Source organism: Sturnira hondurensis, unplaced genomic scaffold (assembly GCF_014824575.4).
Source record: "Sturnira hondurensis isolate 20B ecotype Veracruz unplaced genomic scaffold, ASM1482457v3 Scaffold0024431, whole genome shotgun sequence".
Classification (NCBI taxonomy): Eukaryota; Metazoa; Chordata; class Mammalia; order Chiroptera; family Phyllostomidae; genus Sturnira; species Sturnira hondurensis.
In genome coordinates, this window is record NW_028097062.1 from 732,010 (window position 1) to 744,191 (window position 12,182).

General features: G+C 48.8%; 1 protein-coding gene across 3 annotated transcripts in view; it reads left to right on the forward strand.

Annotated features, from left to right (window-relative positions):
* Positions 1 to 218: 218 nt before the first annotated feature.
* Positions 219 to 12,182, forward strand: part of CHRM3 (cholinergic receptor muscarinic 3) — a 463,556-nt gene continuing 451,592 nt past the window's right edge. For all 3 annotated transcript variants that reach the window (XM_037038558.1, XM_037038561.1, XM_037038559.1), the window contains exon 1: positions 219 to 820. The gene's annotated coding sequence lies outside the window, so the exon portion shown is untranslated. The remainder of the gene's footprint in view (positions 821 to 12,182) is intronic.

Here is a 12,182-nt window from a genome sequence, read left to right on the forward strand (position 1 = left end):
AGCCGCAAAAGGAGCCAGGCGCCGCACCAGCCGGCACCTGGGCACATGGGCATGCGCAGAGTGGACCTGGGTCCCCCTCTGGCGGCTTCAGCCTCCTAGCGCTCGAGGCCGGAGGAGGAGAAGAAGAGGGTGGGGGGAGGAGGAGGAGGAGGAGGAGCGCAAAGCTGGGAGGAGGCGCGGCTAGCAGCGGCTAGCAGCAGTCACCGCTGCCACCACTGCCACCACCAGGCAGAGGAAGAGTTCGCGAAAGGGAGAGACCCTTCTCCCACTTGGAGCGCCTTGGGTCTGCTTCTGGAAAAAAGCGACACAGGAGAAGCCGCGAAGAAGAAGAAAGATAAAGAAGTGAGGGGGAGACCGTAACGGAGGACGTGAACGGACAGTGCTGGGGCAACAGGGAGCCCAAGGCACGGAGCGCAAGTGGAGAGCGGCCCCGGCGGCAGGTGCCGCGGGCGCAACGCCCTCGCGCCCGGAACGCACGGCGCGGAGCCGGGGCGCACGCAGCGGTGTGCCGACGCCCCCCAGGAGCCCTGCTCTCCTCCTTAGTTCTTCGGGCGGCGGCAGCGGCTGTGGAGGGAAGGGTGATGGACCAAAGGGCGGCTCCGGGCGCGGGCTCGGACGCGCGTTCCTAGGACGCTCGTTCCCTGAACGCCGAGTAGGAGGCAACGAGGAACCGCGGGCCGGGAGCCCCCGGCGCAGCTGAGGTGGGACGACGCCGCGGGACCGCACCTTCGGCTCGGAGGCCAGTTGAGGACGCTCCGCACCGGCCGCCCTGTCTCCTGCCCTAAGGCGCTGCGGGAGAAGGAAAAAGTTTTCAGCTTGGGTAAGAAATGGCTTTGCTTTGGGCGTTTAAAGTGGGTTCTGGAGAGAGACGTGGGAGCTGGTCGGTCAATTGAAGGTGTGGGGCGGGGGGCGCTGGGGGCTTGAACCCGGAGAGAGCGCGGTCTGGCGCGGAGTTGAGCTCAGGGACTGACGGTAGGGGTACCCGGGCGGTACCAAATGCCGGGAAAGGCACGGGAATGCTGGCCCGGCGTGGAGTCAGGGACGTCCCCTGCGCTCCTGCGCTGGGATTCCTTCTCCTTCGTGCCGGACCCGAGGCACGAAGTGTGAGGACCGGAGCAGCCGCGGGCTCGGTGTGTGTGGCTCGTGTATGCTGTCCTGACGCTTTTGAGAAGCTAAAGCGGACACCCACCGACCTTGCAGCGGGCGGTGGTTTCGAGTGCCTTTCAGGCTGAAGACGCGAATCTAGCGTTTAGTGTAGCACCTGATGAAGGTACAAAATCCAGGTGCGCGTCGTTACTGCCCCGGGAGTCCACACTGGTCGAGCGGCGGCGGGTGCACTGCACACGGTCTGCTCTCTGTAACCCGCACCGCACAGCTGCCTGGCAGCTGCGTTAGCGTCTGCGTGTTTTCAGACGCTGGGGTGGGGGGCAGGTGAGCCACGGCGGATCCGCTGGTCTGCGTCGCGCCGGTGGATAGCGATCCTCTGGCTGCACGCAGCTGGGAAGGGGCAGAGAGCCAGGGTCTAGGACTCACGTGCGTATGGACGGATTTCAGGAATTCGAACGTTTACTTGTCTGCAAGCGCATTCGAACCTGGCCGTCCGCGTTTGCAGTGCTAAAGGACGGCCCTCCTTAGGAGCCACGCGTATTTGTATGGGAGCGATTTCGTTAGTGAGGGCGCTGGGTATCTCACAGAATGCTTCACGCAGACCTTTCCTTTCCCCCCTCGTGCCCTGAGTGCCCACGAAGCATAATCCCCCATTTTGGATTTTTCATCGTTATTATTTGAAAAGTAACCTTTCGTGAAAGGTGCATTTGTTGAATACGTAGTCTCAAATAATTTTGTATTGCGAGGCATTGTGTTGCGTGAACATTCATCACTCTTTCCTGCGTTTAAAACAATGGTCTGCGTTTAGTTAAGAGACCCCGCATAAGACTACACACTTCAGAAAGGCTAGAGCCAATCCTGGAACAAATGCGCACGTACAGACAGGATGTGTTGGGAGCGCATTCATTGAAACCGGAGGGCTCTCTGTTCACAGACACGGCCTGGGTGCACCCTCTTGTTATAGGAGCCGGTATTGCCCCGTGGCCACAGACCTTGCGCCCTCCTGTCCTGGAATGTGGTTGAGGTCCCACAGTCCCTGCACTGAGTAGCCTGTCTGGAGACGTGCTTAAATGGTCTGTCTCAATTAGCTTACTATACAATTAGCTATTGGTAAGCTAGAACGTGCATTATTTTTGAAATGAGTTTCCATATGGGAATATAACCTTAGGTTAAATTATTACTTGAAAATTAATTACAGTGCAAGTCTGATTTAGACTGTGTCTGTAAGCTGGCAGCGACCTAAAATTAAATTTAATATGAATATAGCCATGTTGAAGTACTACTTTAAAAACAACAACAAATATTTATTCAAATAGACTTGATATTTGAAAAGAAAGTGAGATAAAGAGCAGATTTTTTAAAAAAATCTTTGACAATATATGTCTTTGGCATGGAAAATTATTGAAAAAGCAAGTGTAGCTTGGCAGAGTGGCTGGCATGTGTGTGGAATTGGTCAAGATTTAGAGAAAGATTGTGAGTGTTGTCAGAGTAGTTCTTCATGAACGTCCGTTTAAACTTATTTAGGAAACTTCCCTTCAAAGTTTAGAGAAACGTACGAATATACATTATTTTCTTCTGTGAAAACAAGTAAAATGTTGTTCAAAAGTATTATTTTTTTCTAAAAATCATTTAGTCATACTTAACAGTTCTTTATGGTACACCTCTCATTTTCTTTTCCTTTTGAAGACAAATGACTTATTGTCTTACAAAAACGTTATTTTGAGGTACAATGTGAACATATGAATCTCTCTCGATGATATTTTAGCTTTCAGTTGCATGGAGCCTGTTGAGAACAAGCCTGGAAAGTTGTTCAAGCACTAGGTGTGTTGGACCCACAGCAGCAAATCAAATGGAGAGGAAATTAAAGATATGATTAAAGTTAAGTTGCTTGTGTATGGGAAAAGTATAAATTAATCGGGTTTTAGACTTTTACGTAGAAGGTCCTCTGTCATTTCCTGAGCCCGCACTTTGCTGTTGCTTCATAAAGTTGTTAACACTGGCAGAACCAGCTGCTTCCTCCCCAGCGGCCTCCGTGCTGTTGGCGACCCTGGGCGGAGACTGGCCTCCTGTGGGATGAGAGCCAGGTCTCCTGAGAATGGCTGTGTGGGGGCGCTGCAGCTCTGAGGCGCCGGATGGTGAGTCTAGTGCGGATGAGAGCTGGTCTCTGTGCAGCGAGAGGCAACCGCTCGCCACTTACAGATTCTGATTTTATATCATGATATATTCTTGTTCTCAGGTTGTGGTCGAAGTATCACTGAGTAGCTGGGAATGTTTTATTTTATGCAATATGTGTCTGAATTTAAAATATATTTTTTCTTACAGAAAAATATCAAAGGGATATGTATGGCTCCAATAAAAAAATAATGAAATACCTCCACTGGTGATCCTTTTAAAGAGTTAATCAGCGTAAGGAGATGTGCCTTGTACTTAGTCCTTGAATGAGTGATGGCCAAGGAGAGGGGGCTCAGGGCCTTGTCAGCCTCACTGGATCCAGTGGGACCCCGGTCTGGGTCTTCGTCTTAACAGAATTCTGAAACACAATTTCAACGTCAGCTGAAAGTATTCATTTGAGGGGGACATGAGTAGAGATTATCTAACTAATTTGAGAGGAAGCAAAGCCAGTCAGTCATATGGGAAGTTAGTTTCTTGTCTCCCATAGACTCTGTCTTCTCCATTGAGGTCATGACCCTTATTCACGTCCTTTCAGAGTGGCTCCTAGGATCCTGACTCACCAGGTGCACCTCTACCCCCACCCTGTCGGTCCCCATAGAAAGGCCTTGCAGGTGCAAATGGTGCCCCTACCAGCTGTGACCGGCCTCTGCAGGGTTCTGCTGGGCTTCTCCGTTCCCCAAAAGGTGCATATCCTGGGCAGTACTGATGTGCCTGAGCATCAGCTTCAAACAAATGAAGACAGTTTTCGGTTTTGTTGCATTGAAGTGAAGTGGGCCTTATTTGAAACTGCTCCTGCCTGTCTTTCCCAGTGTCCAGCAGAGATTAGAGCAGGTGCCTTGTGCACGTTGCAGGTGGTTTGAAGGGTTGAAAGCATGATGTCCACGGTAGTGCTTTCTGAAGGGTCCCTGAAGCACTGTCTTGTGCAGTGAACGGTTTGAACCCACATCCACCTTCATGTTCCTTGGCATGCTGAGAGCCCACCTGCAGGCATCCCTCTGACTCAGGAACTGGCTGCTGGGTGCTCCTTTTTGTACAGATGTTTTGGTGGCTTGTTGTGTCCCCAGCATCTGGAAGGCTGGCCATCAGGCCCCAGAGTTGCTTTCGCACCTGTTGGAACTTCCTGCTGACACCTTCCTCAGGGCCAAGTGCCCTGGCTGGCTAGGCTTTCTCAGTTGGCTCTGCTGCTGCTGCTTGTCACAGTGACACAGACCCGGGAGCCACTGGCGATGGAGAGCTGGCAGGAGGAACATTGGAGCTACTGCCATCTCCTTCTCACCAACTGTGCTGGCTCATCCTGAGGCAGCTCAAATATGAGAACTTAGAGGCGAAACAATGATGGAAGAAACAATGAATATGATTAGGTGAGCAGTGGCTGGCAGGTGCCTGTGGTCTTTGAGGTCTTGCCTTCCCAGCCCTGCTCTGCAGGAGATCCGGGTGGACTCTGACACCTCAGCTGGGAGTGGGGCACACCAGGAGGGAGTCTGGATGTTTTTCCTGCCCTCACCCTGGTCAGCACAGCAGTTCTCCTGCCCAGCAGCCTCAGTTTCTCACCTCTGGTCATTTGTGCCACCTCACAGCACTGGGCTTCTCTCGTGTTTTCAATTTGCATGTTTAGTACTGGACTAAGGTCTTGCCTTAGCTCTGACCTTGGTAGTTAACCTCATCCTTGCCAAGAACTCCTCTCCAGGAGCAAGTCTCCAGTTTTTCTCTTCTCAGTCGCAGGTGCAGTCCTGCAGCAGACAAACCCCTGGCCTTGGAGCACTGTCACCCTCCTGACAGTGTATCATCTCTGCCTGGAGACTTGGCTGCCAAATTCCACTTGACACATAAAATCTCCTTGTGTGTCATTGTCGGCAGGATCAAATCTCAGCTCTCCACTCTCCTTGTGGCCTCTGTAATTTGAGTGGCTGCATATCAGCTGCAAAATTAATCCTTTGTTAGGTCATTTGTGCTAGCCTAGCCCTAGCTTATTTCCTGTCCCCAGTGCTCCCTTGAAATCCAGCACAACAGCTGAGCCGTAAGTACGCTACCTCTAGTCGCCCCTGCTGCAGAAAGCCATGCCGGCACAGACATTCCAGGTCAAGCAGGATCTCCTCCAGCTACTGCCGTGCATATGATGTTCAGGGGAGGTTAAACTAAGTAACATGTTACCTGCCTGTTTCAAAGAGGATGGGCTACTGGGTGTCTACTGCAATGGACAGTGCTTTTATGGCTGTCCTTCTACCGAAGCCTCTAATTTGTCACTGGTAGCTATAGCTGTGGAGTTGGATTCACACAACAGTACCCTGGCAGTAAGCTACAGGAAAAGGGATCTGCTGACAGCCTTGGTCCGTGGTTCATGACATATCACTTTGTAGTGAATTGGGTCGAACAAGTCCAGAAACAAGTCCACTGGGCTGGCAAGAAACCTAATTGCTGCTTACCCCAAGCACCACTTCTTGCCCATAGCCACTCAAAGTTTCATGCAGGCAGCTGTCACCGCAGTGGATCCCAATCTGGTGGTATTTGGCGAATTCCAAGAGGCCATGTAAATTTCAAGTATTATTCAGTTCTACTCATCCATCCATTCATCTTTATGTACATACCTATATCTATATGCATTCATTTAAAACTATTATTGAACACTGGTTTTCTGTGATTTTCCATTTTTTTAGTTCACAGCATGCTAAAAGCACAATGTCTCTCGTATAGAGACCCTGAAGTTGTTTGGGTTGGAAAGAAGACCCTTCTGTGTTCTTTGCCTGTGATCCGTCAGTGTGTGACAGCACACGCGTGTGCACCATATGGTGGGCAAGCAGACATGAAGGGGTGCTGGGGTTGACTTGTGTTCCTTCACACGGGGCCCTCCTTTCTTTCCTCATTAACCCAAATCCTTTTCATCACACGAGAGCCAGACAACTGTTTCCACTTTCCTTGAGCGTAGCTATCACTCTGTAAATTATTTTAAACCCCTTCATTATAAGAAACCAAAAACTTATCTAAGCAACTACAAGCTGCCTGATGTTCCTTCCCTGAACTCTGGTTGTGCTCTTTATCTTTACTGTCGAATTTGGTAGTTAGGGGCACTCCAGACAGCATTTATGATTCTCCACAAACAAGTTAACTTCATGAGAGGACATCAGAAGGGCATTTCAATAAATACTTGCTTGAGTGTAGTGAGTCCGTCTGCCTCTCTCCCCACCTTCCCCCTACACACATGGCACATCTCGGGTCGGCTGCCCTGAGAGTGCTGTCTACTGTGCAGGCTGTGGATGCCCTTTTTTGGATACACAGGAGAGTGAGTCAAGGGCTTGGCCTTCCAGGAGTGTATGATTGTGATGAGGTGAGAGCAGCTCCAGGAATCTCAGAGTTGGAAGGTGCCATTCGATGCTGAATGAATTCCTGGGGCCGAAGACAAAATAGCCCTGGAGAGCAGAGGCTGAAGTCAGCATGGCCACTCTCCCGTGGGGCCTCCCGGGAGAGCCTGTCCTCGCCCCTGCATCTGCTCATGGCTGCGTTCCTTGGCTTGAGACTTTCTCCAGTCTCTGCCTCTGTCCTCACCCCATCACCCCCTTCTGTCTGTGTGTCTCCTCTGTGCGTCCTTCTTAGAAGGACACACGTGATTGCTTCTCAGGCCACCCAGAAAATCCAGGAAAGGCTCCTCCTTTCCAGGGCCTTGACCATGTCCTTTCCCATATAAGGCAATAGCCGCAGGTTTCGGGGATTAGGGTGTGCTTGGCCCTTGGGGAGGGGGCACCATTCTGCACTGCAGACTCTGCCAGCGAACAGCGTCCTACTCTGATTGCCCGGTGCTGTTCATCAGCCTGTGCAGTCTGTATGCTTTGCTGAATGAACACCCACAGGGGGTTCATTCCATTTCCAGGGAACAGTGAGAGGCAGCTCCTCCTTAGATTCAGTCAAAAATGTAATTTTTACTGTGCTTGTTTGCCTTCCTAATCATTTTGAGACTTCTGATGAGCAAACTTCTGATCTTTGTTCCAGAAGAAACCCTTGAAAGTTCAACAATTTAAAGTTAATTCAAGCTAGTCTTTCGTGCCCTTTCTAAAGTTTCATGTTCATTCTTTACGTTTCATTTACACTCCGTGAATAACACCTGCCCCCACCACTTCGCACCCCCCGACTCCCACCCTGAGCCCTCTTGGCTTTCATCTTCACCAGGTTCACAGAGGCCAATCTGCAAAGAAGCCACCTGTGACCTCCTCCTCGTGAAACAAGCGGCCCTGCCGTCTCCGAGCAGCACCTTCCACTTCCCTTGATCTCCAGAGCGCCAGTGGTTCCTCCTCCTCCCAGCGTCCAGCCCCACTTCCTGAGCCCTGTGAGGCTGAAGTTTCCTCGGCGGACTCCCGTGTCTTTCCTCCCCCCCTCTTCCTTGAGTCACTTTATTTTCACGGTTTAATTTTTTTCACAACACCCCTCAGTGTGGAGCACACCCCTCCGTCAGCTCGGCTTTGTGGAGGAGCGTGTCCAGCACAGCCTCCTCTGCTCTTCACTGTCCTGGGGTTTTCTGTCCCTGCGAGTCACACAACCGCCCACAGCTCACGATTCACAGGCGTCTTGTTTCATCCCCTTCCATCGCCGACCACATTCAGTCACATACCGGCTGTAACAATTCAGCCAGGGGGTAGCTCAGGCCTCTTGACTTATTTTCTTTCCTGCTAACAGCACCTTAATTCATCACTTTTCCATGTGTATTCACATCGCACAGAAACCCTGTTAACAGGCAGGGCCTGGGCGGGACCTGAGAATCTACATTTCTCACAGTGTGAGTCATGGCTTCACACTTCTTCTCAGCATCTGAGCTGCCCAGGCGGCCTCCTGCACTCTCCCAGTCCATTCTCTGCAGATGACTTTTATGGAAGACCACTCTGCTCTCTTTTCTCCTGTTTTCAAAAACGTCTCCTTCTGTCACCTACTGAATAAGAGCTGAATGTCTTACATCAGCATTCAGTTAGCACTCGACTTGGCCAGGGCTTGGGCTTGGATTTTAAATCCAGGCGCCAGTCTCAAGGTCCTGTCCGGTTGCCCCACAGAACTCCCTGTTGCCTAAAGGCCATTTTCATGATGTTCACATGTTCTCACGCTCTCAGGATACCTATTCTTCCATGTCCCCATGGGCCCAGACTTTAGCAGCTTGTCAAAGACTGCTCTAAACAGCACTTCTCACTGTGAATTCAGCCTTCAGTGATTTGTCCGATACCTGATCTCATTCGCCTGTGTGCGCATGTGCGCGTGTGTGTATATTTCAGGGAGTGTTGCATCTGTGAGGGAAGATGCCTTGCTTCATTTGTCCTCCGTACCCCAGAGTTTCCAGTCCAGTCCTCCCCATAACGCTCAGTGCACACATGGGTGTAGAAAAGGCACAGGTACAGTTTTTGTTGTTTTTCTCATTGTAGAAGTAAAGAGGTCACACAAAATTCAGATACTGCTGAAATACATTGTCAAAACCAAAAGCGCACCGTGACCGAAGGCCCCGGCGGTTAGCGTGGAGACGCATAAGCGTCTGACACTGTTCTGTAAGCATCCTCCCACTCACTTCATACACAACTCAGATAAAAATACACTTTTGCAGACCAACTTTAAGTTAATCAATTTTCCTGTTTTAAAAACTGCAGTGTGTTTCAAAAGATTGACTGATTTCACCACATAAAAATCAATCCATGGAAAGTGACCCAGCTGTATAGAAATGGGTTTGCTTTGAATTTCAGGTCAGTTGAGCGTGTCTTTGCTCAGCGTGTCCTCTGCCCTGAGGACAGTGCTGGACACCCTGGGTCTGTAGGAGTGACACACAGACAGGCCCCCTTCCTCTCCCACTGTCAGGCTCACAGGGGCCACAGACTGGTGGAGACATACTGGGCATTGCTCTTTGGTGCCATATTATAATCATTCCGTTTGGTGATGTGTACACAGAAAGGTGAATTTTATATTGAAATTTAAGCTTTCACATTCTTTCTATCTGTAAGGACAGAAGACTCATTTTGAATTCTGAACATGGACATATTTATCTAACATATACATACTATATATATGAATGAATATAAGTTTGGAATGAGAAACATAAAACATCTTTAATGAAGATTTTAACAAAATATTTTTGTATATTTAACACAACTACAATTTAGGGAGAAGGAATTTATATGAGTCATGTCTTAAAGTACCAATAAGTGAAGGTACAATATAAGGCATTTGTCAGAAAGAAAATTCTTGTGCAAGTCAAAATCAATATTGCTCTGAGCATGTTGGACAGATAAAGGACGACTATGTGTTCCTGCTACCAGATTTGTCGTTTTCTGGGGAAAGTCAGCTTTGTGGCAGTATTCCCAGGGGCCGTTTCTGGGGCCGTGGGCGTGCAGGCTTGGGGCATCCAGAGTTGTCAACAAGGCCGGTTATATCTTATGAAGAAAGAGCTTAGGAGTGAAATGCCAGACAACAAGGGGCTAAAACTTCGAGGCTGACTGTGACTTCTGCAGTCTGAGTTAGTGGGACAACAGAGAGACCGTTTCTACAAGCCTTCTGTTGGAGGAACCATGGTCCAGAGTGTGAGTGATCCATCCAAGGCCATGTCCTGAATGAGGCGGATCTTTGACGCCGTGTCTGTTTTTTTCTTCTTTCACATGAAATCTCTCCCCAGGAATCAAGTTGCTTCTTTTCCCCCTCTACTTTCTCTCTTGGGGAATTCAGCGGCACTTTGGGCTTCCCGTAAGTGCTGGATATCCATCTCTGGCTCTCAGACTATATCACTCAGCACCTCTGATGCGCCATTTGGACATTGGAACCCATCACCTTTCTCCAAAATGCACCATTCTTCCTATCAGCCCTGTATTGATCACATTGAACCCTTTGACTGTGAACTTCCTGTGGACCACCACTGTTAGGTGACATCTCTAAATCCCAATGGGAAGAGCCTGTCTCATCCGTTCCTCCCTCCTGTTCCCACACTCCCTCCCTTCACACAGCTCGGGTGGCCTCTAGCTTGTCTTCCTGCTTCTCTCTTCTGCGCTCTTCCCTAGTCTGAAGTGAGGTGAAGTCATTTACAGTTTTGTTCCACTGTGGTTTCAGTTCCCACTCCCCCTTATGCTGCTGCAGTGGCCACACGCCTGCTTGAGGAAGCTCAGACATGCCTGTCTTCTCCCTGTGGGATTCTGTCGAAACCGTCCATGCTTCCTGACTAGACTTACCTCCTTTTTCCTGTTAGAACCCCACAGCTATCAGAAAGGCCTGTCTTCTGAAGAAAATCCACCTTTTCAATCCCGTGCTCCTTTGGCATGTTATTCTTGTGCCTGTTGTAATGTTGGTCAGACTTGTTTGCACAATAAATTATGTGAATGACAGTTTTCCTTTGGGTTTTGAGCTTCTTAGCAGGAGCCACCACTTCTCTCCAGATAGGACTTGACGTGTTGTGGATCTTAATGAGAACTTCACTAAACCGAGATTTTACATTATGTTTTATTCACTGAAGTATCCCAAAGGCCTACCTAACACAGTGTTTGGTCCATAATACAAGGTCTGTCCAGAAGGTATTCAGCCCTGTTATATGAAAAATAGAGACATTTATTAAAGAAGATACAAGATACAAGAAACATTGTACATAGGACAATGACGCCTCAGTCCCCTTCAATGTAGGCACCTTGGGACCTCACACAGTTCTCCCAATTGCCATCACCTGCTCTGTCATATTGTCCTGAATCTCATCAATGATCTGAAATCTCATCCCTTTGAAAGAAGATTTTCGTTTTGGGAGAAGACAGAAGTTGCAGGGTACCACATCTGGACTATAGGTGGGCTGAGTTACCTGGGTGATTTGATGTATGTTTACTGATTTTTAGGGGCAGAGAGGAAAAAAGAGGTGGGGGAGAGGAAAAGAAACATTGATGTGAGAGACAAACATTCATCAGTTGTCTCCTACATGCTCTCTGTCCAATCTAATCCACAGCCTAGGTATGTGCCCGGACTGGGGATCAAACCCTCAACCTTTTGGTGTCCAGCCAGGACACTGGCTGAACTGAGCCATTCATCCAGGGTTCTGTCAATCCGCTTTTTAAATAAGTACCTGAAATAATACTTCTGCTTCATTAGTTTAAAGACCCCCTAATTGAAGATTAACAGAGAGAGAGTGAGAGATGTTGAGAGAGAAAGAGATTGAGAGAGAGATTGACTGAGAGGTTGAGAGAGAAACATTTCTGTTTTTCCTGAGTAGGTCAAGAGCCTGGATTGGCAAGGGATGCATTGTCTTGGGCTCTCTGGTAAGATGAGTCATCCTTAACTTCCAATAATGTTAGGCTGTGATGCATTCTTTTCACTGGGGTTTAAACATAGCAAACAAGGACTGTCAGGTATAGAATTAAGATGAAACTGTCTCTATCAGATGTACCCCATATTCCAAAGCATGGAATTGTGTTTTTTTTTAAATAATAGTAACAACACTCACATGGTGGTATAAAAAAGAAATTGTTGCCGCAGACATAGACTGCCCAGAGTGTTTGGAGAAACCATGAGTCGTGACCAGACCGTGTGTGTGATGCCATGCGCAAGGTCCGCCTCTCTGGGCAAATAGAGCATGTGTTCCTGCTGTGAATGGCAGAAGGTCATGAAGGCAAAGGCAAAATAGTCTAGCACGGTGCCTGTGCACCACAGTTCAATTATTACAAATATTCCTAAAAATGGACGTGGGTTACTTTTGCTCATTGGTTACAGGGCATCCTATAGAGAACTTGTAGAAATGAGGAAACTGAAAAACATATGCACAGTGCAATTAATACTTCTCACAAGTTTAATGTAAAGTATTATATAAAAGTTTTTTAAAAAATTAAAGATTTTATTTATCTTTAGAGGGGAAGGGAAGGAGAGAGGGAGAGAAACATCAGTGTATGGTTGCCTCTTGTGCCTCCCCTGCTGGGAACTGGCCT